Raw genomic sequence first — 19,761 nt, 5'->3', positions numbered from 1 at the left:
CCCCCTTTCTTTATAAGGGGAGGAGGCTGACCTATGTCAGAGGGAACACTGTGGCCCTGGATATACCCTATAAAGAGAGGGGAACTTAACAGCAGTCCCATTTATAACACTGAAAGACATTACAGTCTGTAGATTAGTTTTTAGAAATTATTAAGTGTTTGCAAGATATATCTAACTATTATATTACAACTATGGTTGCAGCTGATTCTGCAGTTTCCTGCTACTTTGGAAATGTCTCTACCTACCCATATTGTGATGTTGGTATGAATCTATCCCCCATGAAATCTAGATAGTTACCCTCCTACTGGTTGTTAGGTGGTCCTATATACTTACCTCTATAGCTCCAGGGGTCCCACCACCTCTTCACAAGATGAAAAAAATCAATTATTCTCTGTGGTGCTGGTTCACATATTCACTCCAAATCCCTGAAGCCCAGGGCCTGAAGCTCAAAAGGGTTTTGGAGCTACTTTTGTAGCTTGATTTGGGCAGATTGGTGCATTTTTGAAGCAGCTGAAAGCAGAAACACATAGCAACAAATGATGTAACAGATGATAGTTTTTTTCCTACTGGCTAATACAAAATGGCAACACTCCAAAATGCTTGTAAAACGCTGTACACAAAATGCTCACAAAGCACATACAAACACGAGACAAAACCCCTGGGAAAAAAAAATGTGATGCTCAGGTGTGACTACTGCCTAAATGTAAATGCAAAGTAGGGGCACATCCAGAAGAATAAAGTGCGGTGCTGAGATCCAACTTAAACAACTTCACTGCTGCTATTGTGAGCTTCTATAGTCACAGCATATACTTTTATTTGAAAACATCAACAAGGTAACAGCAATACAAATAATAGTTATTTTTGATAGTCCAATATAAGCTTATTTGAAAAATCTTTAGAAGGCAGGCTCTGTGAAATGTTTGACACAGCAGTGCCCACTTACTGTGCATAGTGAATTTGTATCACAGAATTCGAGCAAGTAAATGTGTAGGGATCATTACATAGTAAGTTTACAAACTTCAAGATCATTCAGATTATGAGTAGGTTAGAAATAAATGAATTTCAGTGAGGAGATCCGATCGCACTATAGCCAAAAGTTCTGGGAGGGAGTTTATTGACGTCCTCCCAGAACCCTGCCCCCTCTGCGCTTTCCTGGGGCATGCATCGGGTGTGGTCGGTGAATGATGTGTCCTTCGGACACAGCTATCACAGATCATAGTAAACAAATGCCAGTTAACAGCATTTCCTTTCCTCGGCGCAATCACTGTGCGAGGAAAGGAAAGCTCATAACCGACTATCCTGTGACAGCACACATTTACTCTGATTACACTGATTAGTGCAGCCCCATCGGTGCAGCATATCAGTGCAGCCTCATCAGTGCCCATCAATACAGCCTCATTAGTGCCCATCAGTGCTGCCTATAAGTGCAGCCTCATCAGTGCCCATCAGTGAAGCCTATCATTGCCCATTAGTGCACATCAGTGAAGAAAAATTCTCTTTTGCAAAATTTTATAACTGATACGAAAAAAAAGTTTGTTTGTTTTTTTCAAAACGTTCAGTCTTTTTTGTTTGTTTATCAAGAAGTAAAAAACCTAGTGGTGCATAGATATCACTGAAATTAGCTCTATCTGTCTAAAAAAAAATGATAACAATTTCATATGGGTACGGTGTTGCATCACCTCACAAATGTCATTCAGCGTGCGATAGCACTGAAATCTGAAAATTGGCCTGGGCAGGAAGGGGGTGAAAGTGCCCAGCAGGCAAGTAGTTAAAGTGATATTAAAGTCTTGTTTTTTGTTTAAAAATAACAAACTTGTCATACTTAAATGCTCTGTGCAGTGATTTTGCATAGAGCAGCCCAAACCCTACTCTTCTCGGGTCCCTCGTCTGCGCTCCTGGCACCTCCCTCCTGCCGAGCACCCCCATAGAAAGCTGCATAGTGAGCCGAGCCACTGCTCTGTGTGTCCATAGAGACACAGAGCCCCCCCCCCCCCCTCACTCTCCTCATTGTCTCACTGACTTTAATTGACAGCCAATGGCACTCGCTGCTGTCTCAGCCAATAAGGAGGTAGAATCCCAGATAGCCAAGGTTGTAGTGCAACACTGCTGGATCAAGATGGGACTCAATTAAGTATTAGGGGGCTGAGGAGGGCTGCTGCGCACAGAAGGTTTTTATCTTAATACATAGAATGCATTAGGATAAAAAAACAATCACTTGGTCCTTTGACACACCCCAGTTCTCTCCGCAATCCTTGCGCGGGTGCTTGCTGGAATCCAAAGTCAGGAACTTGCTAGCAAAGCAGCTGTCTCTTTGCTAGCCTCAATGTCAGGAGGCAATGCACCAAAGAGAGGGCGCCCAGTCTGACATCGCAGCTAGTGTTATATGGCACCTAGGAAGGAAAAGGTCAAAGTACTACCTGTATTGTATTAGGTATGAATTGCTCCACAGTGGCTGTAACGACAGGTCAGTAAGGGCTTTGTTTAAATCTCATATTTTTCAGTTTTAGCTTTAAGTGAACAGTTTTTAGCCAATTTTTAAAAAGACCCATATAGGAAACTCAATGAAAATCTGTTGACTTTAAAGTAAACCTGTCATTAATACCAAGCCACATGACAAGTTAAAAGCAGTTTTGGTACTGCACCTTGTTTAATGAATTAATATTGCATCCCATGGAGTAATGCACACCTTACGGATCTATAGAAAAATGCATGCAATGCAAAACGGGCATCGGGTGCTGCTGTAAGTTTTGCCACATTATCTTCATAAGCTTATGCTGATGATGGGATTTTGTTAAGGTCATGGCCATTTAGCAACCCATCACAAGCATTATGAGGTAGTCTCCTGAATTATCATTGCTTTGTCATTACACAAAATTAATCATTAGCAAAATTTTCTCATCAGCAACTGTAATAATTTTAGCAGAATGTGGAGCTGTGTATTCTGAGAGTGAGACCTCACTGCTATCTTCAAGAGATAACAAGAAACGGCTTGGTGATTCAACCTGCAGCATCTCTCTGAAAACTGAAATAACATCTTTGCTCTGGCATGACCTTTATCACAATCTTATCCATCCTTCATCACTGTACATGTACGTTTCCAATTTTCTTAGAGCTTCTAAATGGCTCTGAATGTACAGTGTATGTGACATACATAGTATAAAGTACAGCTGTGGACAGGCTATGGACATTCAAATATTTACATATTGTTAACAAGCAGTATATAATCTTTAAAACAAGCCTTTACTGATCTGTAGTTATAGCCTCTGTGAAACAATTCATCCTCAAATTTCACAATACAGGCACTGAAGTCACTCAAGTTGGGTCTAGCCATTGGCTCCTGCTGTTCTCTATCACAGCCAGTGAGCCAATCAGGGGACGGAGGGGGCGGGGCCAAGCCGCAGTAGGGAGCGTGCCAATTTGGGTGTACCCAGAGCAAGCTGCTTGCTGTGTGGGCACCCGGCAGGAGGGAGGAGCCAGGAGTGCAGACAGGTGACTCGAGAAGAGGAGGATCTGGGCTCCTCTGTGCAAAACCTACTGCACAGAGCAGGTAAGTATAACATGTTTTTTATTTAAAAAAAACAAGGCTTTAATATCGCTTTAAGGGCACAATGTGCTAGTATTCATCACATAATAGCACATTATGAAAGACTTACCTTAAAATGAGGCCCTCCGGCAACACGCTGTCAACAATGCTAGGGCTTCCATCTTTACTCAGTCTCCAGCCAAGCTGCGTCACTCCTGCACATGGGAGCCACGATCGCAGCACAGCGCTCTGACGCGGCTGTTTATGTCTTCTAAATGATGCATGTTTAGGAGATATTCCTTACACCTACATGTAAGCGATAAGAGCTATACAGAGAAAAACTACTACAACTACTCATATTAAAAAAGAATAGCGCACACATGCAAAAGAAATGACTATATTAAAAAAGAATAGCGCACACATGCAAAAGAAATGACTATATTAAAAAAGAATAGCGCACACATGCAAAAGAAATGACTCTATTAAAAAAGAATAGCGCACACATGCAAAAGAAATGACTTTATTAAAAAAGAATAGCGCACACATGCAAAAGAAATTACTTATATTAAAAAAGAATAGCGCACACATGCAAAAGAAAAAGAATTTGCTCCCCCAACTTTTTGCTTGTTTACTACAACTACTACTATCACTACTACTAACAACACTACTAGCCAAGACTCAAATCATGGCTTTCCAACATGCTCTCCCTACCATATATATATGTTTTTACCTGATCGATGTAGCTTTGATAACTGCAGAGACCAAGGAGGTACCCTCTTTTCCCCCCAATCCCTTCCTTTTTCCTTTCTCTTTCATACCCATCCCCCCCAATACCCTTCAGATAACCCCAACCACCCCACTTCATTTAAATACCTTGCAACATCGGGCAGTTGAGATTGCATATTGCAGTGAAATCTGCAAGTTCGCACATAATCGGATCGCACTAGTGTGAACCACCATGTGATCCGATTCTGCTGCAGATTAAAAAAAGGGTCATGTGCGTGTTTAGTGCGATTGCGGTGCAAATTCAGCCATACAAACTGTATGGCTGAATTTGCACTGGCAAAGACATTGCATGTAATTTTAGGAGCAGTGCGCTCCGAATTACATGCGATCTCTGTGATCGCACTAATGTGAACCGGCACTTAATCACTGTCCTGAGATTGCTACCTTCTGCTGAACTGCTAGTGAGGACAAATGTAGCACTGGTGGAGACAAATTCTACCAGCAGCGCTGTTAGCCTAGTACACACAATGATATTATCGAAAGAATGATCATCCGTGTTTTTTTTTGCATTTTGCATGCTAGTCTCCATATCTAAAACTAATAGGTTAATTAATAAGTACAAAAATGCTCATATGACCGAATGAAAATTTGGAAGTGATGTCATGTATTAGTATTGTATTTTCAGACAAAAAATGTACTGATTAAAGTGGATGTAAACCCCATTTATGAAATTTGACCTGGGCACATATATCTGTAGTGTTTACCTTTCTCTCTCCAAAGCCCTACGTCCACTGTCTTTCTGCTGCTCCGTTCCTCTGTTATCAGCATAATAACTTCTGACAAGCTCTCCAACACAGAATATAAAAGCAGCTGGAAATTTGTGTCGGGGAAGGGACTTAGAGACAGATAAGCAGAGAGCTTGTCTATTCACAGCACAGCTCTGCACGTTTCTTCATTTCTCTGCCTATGTGGAGGGGGTGGGGGGTGGGGGGAGAGCGCCTTTCCTCCAATAAACTCACACACAGTGTATGCCCAGACTCCCCTCCCACTGCTGAATGAGGAAACAAAATGTGTAGCACGATGTGCACTTTCTAAAGAATATAGACAGCTGAAGATGGCAAATATACATGTAAAACTTATGTAGGGAGATTCATCTCCTCTGTATATCATCTGAGGCTGTTCACTTCACTGGGTATATGTGAGGGCTTATATCCACTTTAAATAAAAACCATACGATCTGATATTGTACAAGAAACATTTTCATGTTTCTCCCTTCAGAAAATGTCAAACGAAAGCTCTGTACTAACGATCAGATTATCGTACGACTGCTTCAAAAGTGGTATTTTTTTGTATGATATTCTGATGGTGGTGTCACATGTAGAAAATAACTTGAATACTTTGTCAAATGCATGTGTGTGTTAGGCATTACAGCTTGGGGGCACCACATCTTACTTTTCCGGTAAACATTCCATGCATCTGACAATGATAATTTCATTCCATAGCTACATCTTAAAAGCCTGGTCAATATTAACAGCTGTTAAAATTCTGTTCATTAAATCACAAAGACAGACTATTCATGTACAGCCAGTGAAAGACATATCTAAAGACAAGTCTACCATACACAGGGCCCCCTATGACCATCTGTAATTACACGCATTATTTTTGACTCTAAAACATAGCTGGATTTTTTTTAACCAACAGACGTCTGCAACTGCAGGTTGTAGATTTTGTGTGAGTGGGATTCACACAAATACAGACATACAACAATTGCAGCACAAATAGGTTCATTCCAATCCCAGACAACAAAAGCATTGTGCATAGGCCAAAGGGGACTTGTTTAGACCCTTCACATCCCTCACACATTGCTGGCCTCTGTTGGGTCACATTGTGTTCTCATGAAGCTTCATCTTTATGGTGTATATTGTGTCGGACCTCCACTGTGTACTGCTGCAATCTTTTCCCTTCCTCCTAACAGAGAGTCCTATTTATTAAAGCCTGATAAAGGTAACAATGTTTTATGACACAGAAAACGTTCTTGATAAATGCTTTATCCTTTTTTGAAGCTAATCTACTCACTTTTGCCAACTTTGGTAGACAGAATTTACCAGTTTCTAAAGATTTTATAGCCATTCGTTTGATGGAATTTTGAGGATGCAGATCTGAAAGTATGGCATGGATGTTTCACAGTTGGAATACCAGTTTTTAAATGTTACATGGTGGCACAGTGTCCGACTATCTAAAAAGTAAGAGGGAAGAGTGTACACCAGGGATCCTCAAACTATGGCCCACCAGCTGTTGTGGAACTACACATAACACGAGGCATTGTAAAACCTGACATTCACAGACATGACTATGCATGATGGGAATTGTAGTTCCTGAACAGCCAGAGGGCTATAGTTTAAAGACCCCTGGTGTACACCATCCTCTGGCTTATCTCCGCATATATCAGCTATTTCTGGCTCTCTGCCAGCTTTGTAAATATAACATGTGGGAAGGGGTCTGCAAGGAATGGAAGTGTACTGAAAAAATGTGTTCAAGTTTCTCCAACCGGGAATTGATTTTACAAGTTTCTGAATAAGCATTTATGAACTGCTCCATTGAAGAGACCCTCCTGAGTAAGACGAGGATCGGGAGAGACTCAACATTCTGTATAATCAGGAAGTGCACATGCTGTATTATGCAGCAAGATGAGGAAGAATGTATAATACATTAATAGTAGCATGGGATGTTGGTGGGAATGAAATGCATGGCGGGTCATAGTACCTGCCATGCATGTATGGGGCCGTGGCAAGACCAAAAAAAAAATGTGTGTGTAAAAAAATGTACTGTATAGAATATAAATATTGCTATTGGTCAAATTACAGATGACAGGATTGGTCAGTTAAAGCTAAAAGGCTATTGGTATTTAAAAAAAAAATATATATATATTTACTGTATTGATTGGAGGAATTTCAATCCTGGAAGTGACAGTTATTCCCTATATAAGGGAGTGAATTAACGGTTTAAAATCAGTGGACAGGAGAGGACCAAGAAGTTCGTTGCCTAGCTGTTACCTGGTCATGGAGTCCCTTCTGCGAGAATTGCTGGAGAGAGCCCGTAGCGCGGATGGCGAGGAGTGGGTGAAGAAATGCCTCTCCATTCCGGTGGATGCCTCCGTCTCTGCTGGTCCTCCGCCATCTTCGTCCCAGGCTTCTTGCGTGTTTCCGGCTCCTGTTGACCCCGGCGATGACGCGGCTTCCGATTGGCGGCCTTCGCGAATGGGATCGTCCGCCCCCGGTGACCTGGATGTGGTTAGCGGCAGTCGTCATTTCCGGGCGACGGCTTCCTCCGGGTCCCGGGATGGTAAATCACAGCGGATCAAGAGGAAGCCTAGCAGATTTGGTCCGGATGTGGTCTCATCGGCTCCGATCCCTGCAGTTAAGAAGAAGAGGGTCGTTGCAGGTAATTCTGGCGACTGTTTGTCCTCGGTCCCTGGTGGGGATAGTGTTTCTTTTTTACAGGTTTCAGTCTCTCCTGTTGTAGGTCGGCCGACTAGTATAGTTCTACCCGGTTCGGTACCGGCAGCGGTGGCCTCAGATTCCTCTTCTGCTAATGTTTCTCTCCCGGCTCCGGTCCAACGGCCTTCAAATAGCGGTGCTGCGGTCAGTGGTGACGCAGCCGTTGCAGGTGAGCACCCTGCTAATGCTATGTTAATCTCTGAATTTGTGCAAGTTATGTCTACTTTTTGTAAGAAATTTTCTAATCCAATGCTAACAAGCGATTCTGCCATAACAAGCGATTCTGCCATATGTGGGGATGTTAATGAGTTAACTGTTAATGAGTCTGAGGTTCCTGCTTTTCTGCAGGAGGTTTGGGGTAATGTTGCACTGGTGGATGTTTCTCCTTCTGATGCATACGTTGTAGATCCAGTTCCAGTAGCTCATCATGAGGCTTTTGCTGGTAATTGTGGAAAGGTACCTGAGATTGCTTTAAAGGAAGCTTTACCCTGTCCAGTATCTCCTTTAGGATTTCATCTTAAGGAGACGGTTAAAGAGAAAATTTTTAGAGGGGAGTATGTTGACATCCTGTCATTGCTTCCTGGCCTCAAGCTTTCGAAGTTTGACAATGATAAGACGGGCGAGGATAGATCCAGGGTAGCTCCCAGGACATTCCATAATTGGTTACAGGGTTTCTGTATTTATTCCAGTGTGCTGGGTGAAAAGAGACCAGAATTGTGTAGCGGGCTTTTCCAGCACTTGGATATAGTGCTGGAAGCATACAAGAATTTCCCTGGTTTAGGTTGGCTGGCTTATGACGAATCGTTCAGACAGAAGCTGTCCATCCATAAATCTTTGCAATGGGGTGTTAAAGACGTAGGATTATGGCTCAACTTGTTGTTGCCGCAGAAGCCTGCTTTTGTGCCGAAACCTCCTAATTCTGTTACTCATAGGAAAGGTGTTTGTTTTGGATTCAACGATGGCATGTGTAAATGGCCGCATGCTTGTAAATTCAGGCACGAGTGCTCGCATTGTGCTGGGGCTCATCCTGTATCTAAATGCTACAAAAAACAGGCTTCGCTTGGTAGTCAATCGAATGAGAAGCAAATTTTTCTTAAAGGCGGAAACTACAGTGAGCTTGGAAAAAATGCTCCCCTGGCTACGGGTTTACCCAAACCATAGGTCCGCCGATATTTTGATTCAGGGTTTTTGTTTTGGTTTTTCTTTACCTTCCTTTTCAGGTACAGGTTGTGTAATTCACGACAATCTTCCTTCTGTGGCTGTGCATCCTGACGTCGTCCGGCACAAAATTGCTAAAGAGATTGCTAGCGGTAGGGTTGCAGGGCCTTTTTCTGCTCCCCCCTTTCCTAATTTTAGGGTCTCCCCGCTAGGGGTCATAGCCAAGAAGGTGGATGGTGAATTTCGTTTGATACACCACCTGTCTTTCCCGTCAGGAGAATCATTGAATGACGAGATTGATACTGATTTATGTTCTGTGTCTTATGCTACATTTGACGATGCACTGTCCAAGATTAGAAAAGCAGGTTGCTCGGCCTTACTTGCTAAAGCTGACATAAAATCCGCTTTTCGACTGTTGCCCATTCATCCCAATGCTTTTGATTCTTTGGGTTTTTGTTTCGATGGAGAGTTCTTTTTTGACAAATGCTTGCCGATGGGGTGCTCCATCTCCTGTTATTATTTTGAATTATTCTCCACATTTTTGGAATGGGTAATTGTTAGCAAGTCGGGTCCAGATAGTGTACTTCATTATTTAGACGACTTTCTCTTTATTGGAAAGGCAGGGTCTTCCGATTGCATATCTTGTTTTAGGTACTTTGAAAATATTTGCTGCGAATTTGGTGTTCCATTGGCAGTCGAAAAATCAGTATATCCTACATCTTGCCTTGAATTTTTAGGTATTCAAATCGACACAACTGCCATGGTTTTTCGTCTACCTGATTCAAAAATATCTAAAATTCGTTTACTTTTGACTTTTGTTGTAGGTAAGAAGAAGGTCAGGTTGAAATTTATTCAATCTCTTCTAGGTTTACTCAACTTTGCATCAAGGGTCATGCCAATGGGCAGAGCCTTTACTAAACGGTTGTATAGGGCTATTTCCGGAGTCTCTTCCCCTAGTCATTTCATTTCTGTGTCGGCTGACATTAGAGATGATTTATTAATTTGGTTGCGATTTTTGGATTCTTTCAATGGCTACACCGTTTGGCAAGATTGTTTTTGCTCATCTTCTGCTTTAGATTTGTTCACTGATGCCTCCGGCTCGCACGGTTATGGCGTTTACTGGAACGGCCATTGGTCAGCTGCTACTTGGCCTGTCACATGGATAGATAAAGGTTTGACTGGTTGCATAGTTTTATTGGAATTGTTTCCAGTTCTGGTTGCATTGGAGATCTGGGGACTGCAATTTAGTAATAAGCGTATATTGTTACATTCCGACAATAAGGGAGTAGTATTTGCAATTAATTGCTTGTCCTCTAGGTCTCTTCCGGTCATTTCACTTCTTAGATATTTAGTTTTGTTATGTTTAAAACTCAATATATGGCTAAAAGCTAAATATATTCCCGGATTTTCCAACATTGTTGCTGATTCTCTGTCTCGCCAGCAGATGGACTGTTTTCGGATTGCAGCTCCCGGCGCGGATCTATTGGGCATTTCATGCCCTTCTCACCTGTGGAATCTGGTCTGACAAAGGTTTCTTCTGCTATTTTTTCTTCCTTGGCTCCTTCTACATGGCGCTCGTACCACGCCGCGTGGCGTATGTGGTCTTCCTTTTTTGTTGGCAGTGATATTCGTAAATTTTCTTTTTCTGAAAAAAACGTTTTGTCCTTTTTGGAATATTTATTTAATAGACAATTTTCTTATTCCCATATTCTCAAGTCTTTAGCTGGTATTTCGTTTTTCGCGAAATTGCACGGTCACCGCTCATGTATGGAAATTTTCTCAGTGAAATTGGCTTTGAAGGGTTATCGCAAGTCTAATATTACCCCTGATAGAAGGCTTGCTGTTTCCCTTTCATTGTTGGAAAATTTGTGTGTGGCCTCCAATTCTGTTTGTTTTTCACATTATGAAGCTGTATTGTTGCAATGCGCTTTTTGCTTGTGCTTCTTCGGTGCATTTCGCATTTCGGAGCTGCTGGCGTCTAAATCATCTGCCATCGATGGTTTAAGATTCTCTGATGTTTCTGTTACCAGAGGTGTGCTTCGCGTTTTTTTGAGGCGAAGTAAAACGGATCAATTTGGTAAGGGGCATTGGATATCTCTGGGGCGATACGAAAATTCTAAAATTTGCGCTGTTCATCGGGTTGAGAGTTATTTGTTGGTCAGGCCTCTTCCATTTCTTCAATTTCTCATACATCAAAACGGTAGCCCACTGACGGTTTTTCAATTCAATTCTATTCTAAAAAAATGTTTGGTCCATTTGAATTTGGGCCATCTTCCGATTTCTGCTCATTCCTTCCGAATTGGCGCAGCTACCACTGCTGCTCAATTTGGTATGTCTGACGATTCTATTAGAAATATTGGTAGATGGCATTCTTCTGCCTTCAAGTCATATGTCCGTCCTAATTCTTGTATTTAATTGCAGGTTCCCGCAAAATTATTTGGATCGTCGGACATTCGTTCGTTTTTTGGGCCCACAAGAGGGCAGAAGTTCGGGTTTATACTACAAATTTGGGTTTTTCATCATCCTCTGCTTCGCTATTCTGGTACGGTAGGCGTGGAATGCGTTGGCAGGACATCCGTTCTGTTTTTTATGAACTGCGTTTGATTTGGCCTTCCCCCGATGCGGTTATTATTCATCTTGGGGGGAATGATTTAGGCTCCCGAAAAAGCGTAGATTTGTTATTGCATATTAAATCTGATCTTATGCATTTGCAGTCTGTGTTTTCTGCTTGTATTTTTGTTTTTTCCGAAATTATACCCAGATTGTGTTGGTTTTCGGAAGAGCAATTCTTTTTGGAGAAAACACGTGTAAAGGTAAATAGGGCTATCTCTAAATTTATGTCCTCTATGGGGGGTTTTTCATTCAGACATGTGGATTTAGAAGGGGGTTTAAGGAGTTTTTATATATGGGATATGGTTCATTTGTCGGAAGTTGCAAATGACATTTTTAATCTGGACTTGCAATCGTGTATTGAAAGGGCTTTGGGCCTTGTGGTGGTGCCATGCTCGTAAGTTGAGCATGGCTTGTGGGTGTGTTTTTCTTGTATGGTGTCATACAAAGGGTGGTCTGAGTTTTTTGACTGGATCACAGTTATTGCTACGTTAATGTGTATGGTTAGTTCGAGCTTTGGGGCTGAACTAAAGTAATGTAGTTATTACATATAGTTAATAAAGGGCCAGGGCCCATCATACCATTGCAAGTCCAGCATCGTTTTTGTCTTTATTTAATTATAAAGTAATATGTTTAAATTGTTCTGCATACGGCACCATGAAATGCATGGCGGGTCATAGTACCTGCCATGCATGTATGGGGCCGTGGCAAGACCAAAAAAAAAATGTGTGTGTAAAAAAAATGTACTGTATAGAATATAAATATTGCTATTGGTCAAATTACAGATGACAGGATTGGTCAGTTAAAGCTAAAAGGCTATTGGTATTTAAAAAAAAAAAATATATATATTTACTGTATTGATTGGAGGAATTTCAATCCTGGAAGTGACAGTTATTCCCTATATAAGGGAGTGAATTAACGGTTTAAAATCAGTGGACAGGAGAGGACCAAGAAGTTCGTCCCTCCCGCCCTCCCTATGTTCATAGTGTTATGAATGGGTGTGTTTTTCTTGTATGGTGTCATACAAAGGGTGGTCTGAGTTTTTTGACTGGATCACAGTTATTGCTACGTTAATGTGTATGGTTAGTTCGAGCTTTGGGGCTGAACTAAAGTAATGTAGTTATTACATATAGTTAATAAAGGGCCAGGGCCCATCATACCATTGCAAGTCCAGCATCGTTTTTGTCTTTATTTAATTATAAAGTAATATGTTTAAATTGTTCTGCATACGGCACCATCAGAAACCTCTAACACTAAGGCCTCATGTATACTGCTACTGATAAACGGACGTTTAGGAGCAGTTGGGCGTTTTTTTCAGCAGCCCCTGAACTCTCCTCTATGTTATCTAATCTGTCCACGTACACTGAGACTATAGTCATTTAGAGGCAGTTGTGTTTAGTGGCATTTTTTTCAAGCAAAAAAATTTGTTCAGATGGTTTATTGGCATTTGAAAACGCCAAATGCTTGTAACAGCGTTAAATGCGTCTAAACGCGGTAACTCGCGTTTATAAGCGTTTCGTTTTAAGGTCTTTTCAATGGGGATACATTTCTGACCATTTTACAATGTAAAAATGCTTCTAAATGCAAATTCCGCTAAATGAGCATAACCACGGCATGCAAACGTGACAAAACGGACATTTTTAACCGTCGGTTACTAGGTGTCAAATTCAAGCGTTCAGGAGAGGTTATCAAATGTCCTGTGTACATGAAGCCTAAAAAGCGAATTTCCAACTTGTATATACAACCTACACACCAACCTGACATGCTGAAACAAAGGGTGTAGTTGATCCCACCCAAAACCCACTATTACCAGTGTCTTATTTTAATGAGACCATCATGGTAAAACATAGGAGCTCTAATGTTACAAGAGATTGCTGTGTAGTACAAGAGACTGGCACATTAAACAGATGTGTGTGTGTAACAAGAGACTGCTGCACTAGAGACAAAAGACTGTTAGGCTGGGTTCACACTATTGCGATGTCAGACATCAAATGTGAATCGCACCGCATTGCTGTGCAGATCACATGCGATGTGAATTTAGCCATACAGATTGTTGGCTGAATTTGCATCGCATTCAGGCAAAAATGGTACAGGACCTTTTTTTTGGTCCGCACCGCAAAGCCAACAGAATATTGACATGCATTAAAAAGGGCATTCACTCCACAGATAAAACGATAATTCTCCCACTCTACAAGATTCTGGTCCGGCCGTATCTTGAGTATGCCATCCAGTCCTGGACACCAGTCCTCAGAAAGGATATGCTGGAACTGGAGAGAGTCTGGCGAGAAGGGCAATAAAGCTAATAAAGGGACTGGAGGACCTTAGCTATGGGCAAAGACTACAAGTATTGAACTTATTCTCTCTGGAGAGGAGACACTTGAGAGGGGATATGTTATCAGTGTACAAATACCGTACCGGCGACCCTAGGATAGGGAACAAAATTTTCAGTGAAAGGGAATTCACTAAAACTGGAAGAGAAGCGGCTTAGCCTTAAACTGCGTAAAGGGTTCTTTACTGTCAGAGTGTTAAGGATGTGGAATTCTCTTCCACAAGTAGTGGTATCAGCAGGGAGCATCGATAGTTTCAAAAAAACTATTAGATGGGCACCTTAACGACCACAACATACAGGGGTATATGATATTCTATTGACATAAACACATACACACACATCAAAAGTTTGAATTGGACAGACTGGTGTCTTTTTTCAACCTCTCCAACTATGTAAGAAACACGCTAAAAATGTGCATCTTGCTTTTGTTGTAATTAAATTTTAAAGGCACCCCAAGAGCGGATAGCAAGCATGCGTTTGCCCTGCAACAAACACTCTGCAAACACACTAACAAAAAGCATGGTAAAAACGAACCATGCTCCGCTCCAAAAAAGTTGCGTGATAAGCAGAGACACTCCAAAACACCCGAAAAAAACATGCGTCCCCTCTATGCAGAGATGTGAATGGGGCCTGACAGCTAAGTGTCTCTGTCTACTCCCTCCTATGTACATGTATAAAGATGGCCATACATTATGCAATCTGATTGTAAAATCTCACTAGCATTTTCTTTAAATTTACTGAAACTATGGAATAGGAGGACCTACATAAACAATCTATTTAATTTGTATCAAATCAGGCAGGCCCTTTTACTACATAGCTGGTGGTAGATCTAAAGGAGATTGTACAATCAGATTGTACAGAAAGTGGGTAGAATAAAACAAGAGGTGGTTTAGTAATGAGGAAGGTATGGTCTGAACAGGGGAACATGTCCTCCTTTGTGATACAGACAGGAAGTGCATGTTGGGATAGGATCTACAGGAAGTGATGGAATCTAAAAACATTTTTAAAAATCCTAATAGACAGATGAAAATTTAAAGCTTCTATAGATGAGGTAAGTGAGAGATAAGCACACTGTGATGGCTGGGTCAGAAATGACTATAGAAAATGCTTCTATTTATAGTAAAAAAATCGAATTCTGCCTGAAAAGGTGAACTTAGCCTTTAAGCTAGCATTACATTTTTGTTTTTCTCCATCCATGCTATATAGCTCATATAGGTAAGTCTCCCGCTACACCTACTGTATTCTGGCAGGTGCCAGAATTGTTTTTCCAGCAATTTTCCATCTAGCTTCTGTGAATTTTCGAATAAAGGATGTCAGGCGGGAGGGGGCCACCCACATAGCGAATTTAGGCCAGTTCATCAGGAATCAACCTAAGATCACATAATGTACAGCCAGCTTGGGTCGAAGGTGCCAAATGGCTGATTTTGCACTTCTGATTACTCAACAACAATTGAGTAATTGTAAACAATAACCATTTTTCTTTATCGTACATCATGGGACACAGAGCAGGCTATAAACATAACTATATGGGTTATGCGCCACCTATGAGTGAATAGACACTGGCAGATCAATCAAACAGGAAGTCCTCCCCTATATAACCCCATCCTATGCAGGAGGCACCTCCATTTTTTCACCAGTGTCTGTAAGGTGGATGGTCAATGATGTGCTGCATGTCCTCTTGGAGCACATTTGGAGGTCTGGAACAGTTCTGCTAAGAATCTTGGACTTCAATCAGATCCTTTCGAAAATCTGTCAGCCAAAATGGATGGTATCCAAGCCTTGCTGGATAAGGATAAGAATCCTCTGGGGTTTTGCCTGCAATGCAGCCTTAGGACACTGTGTAATGGAACCCTGTGTAGCGTTGTTCTGACCAAGGTGCTTTCCAGCAGGGTGCTATACAGGTCCAGGGGAGTGCACCCCAGATGTAAGGGGGAGTCCGAGTCCTTGAAGGTTGTACTCCTGTTATAATTCAGAGTCCTGCAGCGGTAACAGTAATTTTGCATTTCCAAAGGGAGAGATCTAACTGTATGATCATTCTCCCGGTGGCCACTGGGGGCAGTGTGCTGTTTGGTCTGGCCAGGTCGTGCTCTGTGTGTGTCTCAGGAGTATTGGGCTGCAGTTTTCTCCTCCAGCCACTAGACAGTGTGGAGTAGCTCGGTATAGCCTTCTCTTGTGCAGTTGAAGCAGGAAGTAGAAGGAAGGCCATTTTTACTTATGTTGGAAGTCACACGTGTCCTGAACAATCAGTGGGGCTTCTAGAGACATGGAGCAGTCTATGGCTGGATAATGAGGTGTGAGTACTACAGTGAGGATAAAAAGTATTTGATCCCCTGCTGATTTTGTACATTTGCCCACTGACAAAGAAATGATCAGTCTTTCATTTTAATGGTAGGTTTATTTTAACCGTGAAAGACAGAACAACAAAGAAATCCAGAAAAAATGAATTTAAAAAAGGTATGAATTGATTTGCATTTTAAGGAGTGAAATAGGTATCTGACCCCCTTGCAAAACCTGACTTAGTACTTGGTGGCAAAACCCTTGTGACAATCACAGAGGTCAGATGATTCTTGTAGTTGGCCACAAGGTTTGCACACATTTTAGGAGGGATTTTGTCCCACTACTCTTTGCAGATCCTCTCCAGGTCATTAAGGTTTTGAAGCTGACATTTGGTAACTGGAACCTTTAGCTCAATCCACATAGTTTGTAGCCCATTCCAGCCTTTTGTAGGTCCACAATCATGTCCCTGAAATTCTTGGACAGCTCTTTGGTCTTGGCCATGGTGGAGAGATTGGAATCTGATTGATTGCTTCTCTGGACAGGTGTCTTTTATACAGGTAACAAGCTGAGAATAAGAGCACTCCCTTTAAGAGTGTTCCTAATCTCAGCTCATTACCTGTGTAGAAGACACCTGGGAGCCAGAAATCTTGCTGATAGGGGATCAAATACTTATTTCACTCATTAAAATGCAAATCAATTCATACCTTTTTTGAAATGCATTTTTCTGGATATGTTTTTTTTATTCTGTCTCTCACTGTTAAAATAAATCTACCATTAAACTTATAGACGTATCATTATTGGATGCATATGTGCTTGACTAGTCCTGCAAAACAAGTATGGAGCCAGGTGCAGTTGGGCAGGTGCAGCATAATATGTCATTATAGCATGCAAACCTGTATAATTGTAGAACTGCATACTTACATGCGTATTGCATGAACTGCATACTTGCATCCTTACTTGCATTGAACTGGATACTTACATGCTTACTTGCATTCAACTGCATGCTTATATGCTTACTTGCATTGAACTGCATACTTATATGCTTACTTGCATTGAGCTGCATACTTACATGCATATTTGCATTGAACCGCATGCTTATTTGCATTGAACTGCATACTTATATGTGTATTTGCATTGAACTGTATACGCTTACTTGCATTCAACTGCATACCTGTATAAACTGCATACATGCAAAAACTGCAAAAATACATACCTGTATACCTACATAACGGCATACCAGTGTACCCGGGTATCTGCATACTTGCATACCTACGTGGTTGCATAGATGTAGACCAACATGGTTGTGGGCCTGCATCCTTGGGGGACTGTGTATTAGGTTTTGGCAAATATAGTTGCTACATTATTTACCTGTTATACAATTCAGTAGACTCGGGGGGGGGGGGGGAATCTAGGCCACTGTGATTGTCTGGTATGGCAGCTAATTCTGGGGGCAGCACTGGCAGCTGCAATGGACTGCGGCTGCATAACCCTGAACATACCTGATCTCGTCTGAGTTCAAAGGCTAAACAGGGTTGGACCTGGTTGGTACTTGTCTGGAAGACTGACTGGGAATACCAGGTGGCAGGTGCTGTAAGCTTTTCCCGTCCAGAATCTGAGGCTGCTGTGTTTTGAGAGGTATCTCGGGCCAGAGGATGCTAGGACAGTCTCTGAGGTGGTTCGCTCCATTTTTAGGTTGACTCTGGCAGAAACCTTAGAGGTTAAATACGTCTCTTTGGAACCTTCTGGGTTTGCCACAGAATATTAGGCTTTTGCTTTGCATTTTCTCACAGATTTATGGGCTCATTATGGTAGGGAACTTGACCAGTTAGTGGGCCCAAAACCAAAGGGGGACGTGAGGTCTATCTATCTTAGTTCTCAAGGCACTAAACAAGTTTTTAACATTTTCTGGACTGATGGGATCAGTCCAGTCAGTGGTGAGCTTCTCTGCATGAGATAGGTCTCTAATGTCCGTAGTCTTCAATTATGCATATCTGCATGGGCCATTTTTTCCAGGTGCATTAAAGGTTTCTGCAGTATGCAGCAAAAGATTTTCATTATCATTTTGTGGCTCTGTCCATCGGGCTGGCCACAGGCTCCCCCAAGGGTTCACAGAGTTCCTAGCCCCATTGCTGGGCTTTCTGAGGATGCAGGGGTGTCAATCTTATGATACCTCGATGATCTTTTGCTCAGGGAGCAGTCCAATCCAAGTTTAAAATATAATAAGCAAAAGGTATCCTTCGTTACCTCTCTGCATGAGGTTGCTGGAGAAATAGTATCTACGTTTATGCGGGTTCCTACGTACAGTTTCACTTCAGGTCTTTTGTAGAGAAACATTGTGTCTGTCTGGAACATGAAGGTTCAATCATTCTCTCCCTGGGGTCTTGCAAAGTCCGAACTGGTGGTTGATTATTTCGGAAACTAGGGAAGTTGAAAGTTCCCTCCGAGTGATATGGAAGATAGTAGCCACTGATGCAAGCCTCTAGGTTGGGGGGGGGGGGGGTTGTTTTTGGAGGTGACTACAGTTCAAAGGACTTGGCTCCACAGGAAAGAATACTGCCCATCAATATGTTGGAACTTCGGGCAGTACACCTTGTTTTGGATTGTTGGACAGACCAATGGCACAGGTTGTGATCAGGGTTCAGTCTGACAATTGCCACGGCTGTGGGGTATATCAACCACAAGGGCGGCACCAAGAGTAGTGCAGTTCAGGGAAAGCTGAACCACATTTGGTCTGGGGGAGAACAGCTTGTGTCATCTCTGTTGGCAGTACAAATTCCAGGTATAGTAAACTGGCAGGGGATTTTTCCCAGTCTTCAGCAACTAATAACTGGATAGTGGTCCCTGCATCCTGAGACATTCTCAGCAATCTGCCAGCGTTGGGGAACTCTGGAGGTGGATCTACTGGGTTCAAAGTTCTACAACAAATTAGATGTTGTCCAGGGCGTCCCACTAGCAATCGGGGTAGATGCACTGGTAACACCTTAGGGACCAGTTTTCCCTAATCTACGCCTTCCCCCTGATTTAACTAATACTGTGTTTTTTGCAAAGAATCAGGGAGGTGGTAACACTGATAATAGTGGTAGCTGACCTAGCCCAGGAGAGCTTGGTACACCAACACAGTGGATCTGGTATTGGACACTCCTTGGACACTTATGGTTTGGCCAGACCTTTGGACTTGGGTCCTGTTATCTCCGCACTGTTGAGCACCAGGAAGCTGGCTTCGATTACAGGACTTGGAAATCTTATATACCTAATTTGAAGCCAGGAAGTGGTGCCTGCAGAAATATGCGAGTGGAAGATTTTTCCTTTCTCCAATCGGCGGAGGAAATGAAATTGGCCTTAAGTACCATTGAGGGTCAGATTAAAGCGTGATACACACTATACAATTTTCTGTAGATTTTTTCCTTTAGATTTACAAAAACCATATATTATGAGGTCAAACCTAAACACTTTCAATTTGTATGCAATCAGGGCAGCCCTTTAAGGTAAATTTAATGGAAATTGAACAACAAAGGTTGTATAGTGTGTATCCAGCTTTAGTCTCTATCCATTTTTTTTTCCAGAGACTGCTGTTTCCCACTCGATTCATACTTCATGCAGGGTGTATTGAAGATAGTTCCACCTGTCAGGCCACCCTTGTG

The sequence above is a fragment of the Pelophylax lessonae genome, assembly GCF_965119305.1.
Source record: "Pelophylax lessonae genome assembly, chromosome: 7".
NCBI classification, from domain to species: Eukaryota; Metazoa; Chordata; class Amphibia; order Anura; family Ranidae; genus Pelophylax; species Pelophylax lessonae.
This window is presented reverse-complemented; position numbering follows the sequence as displayed.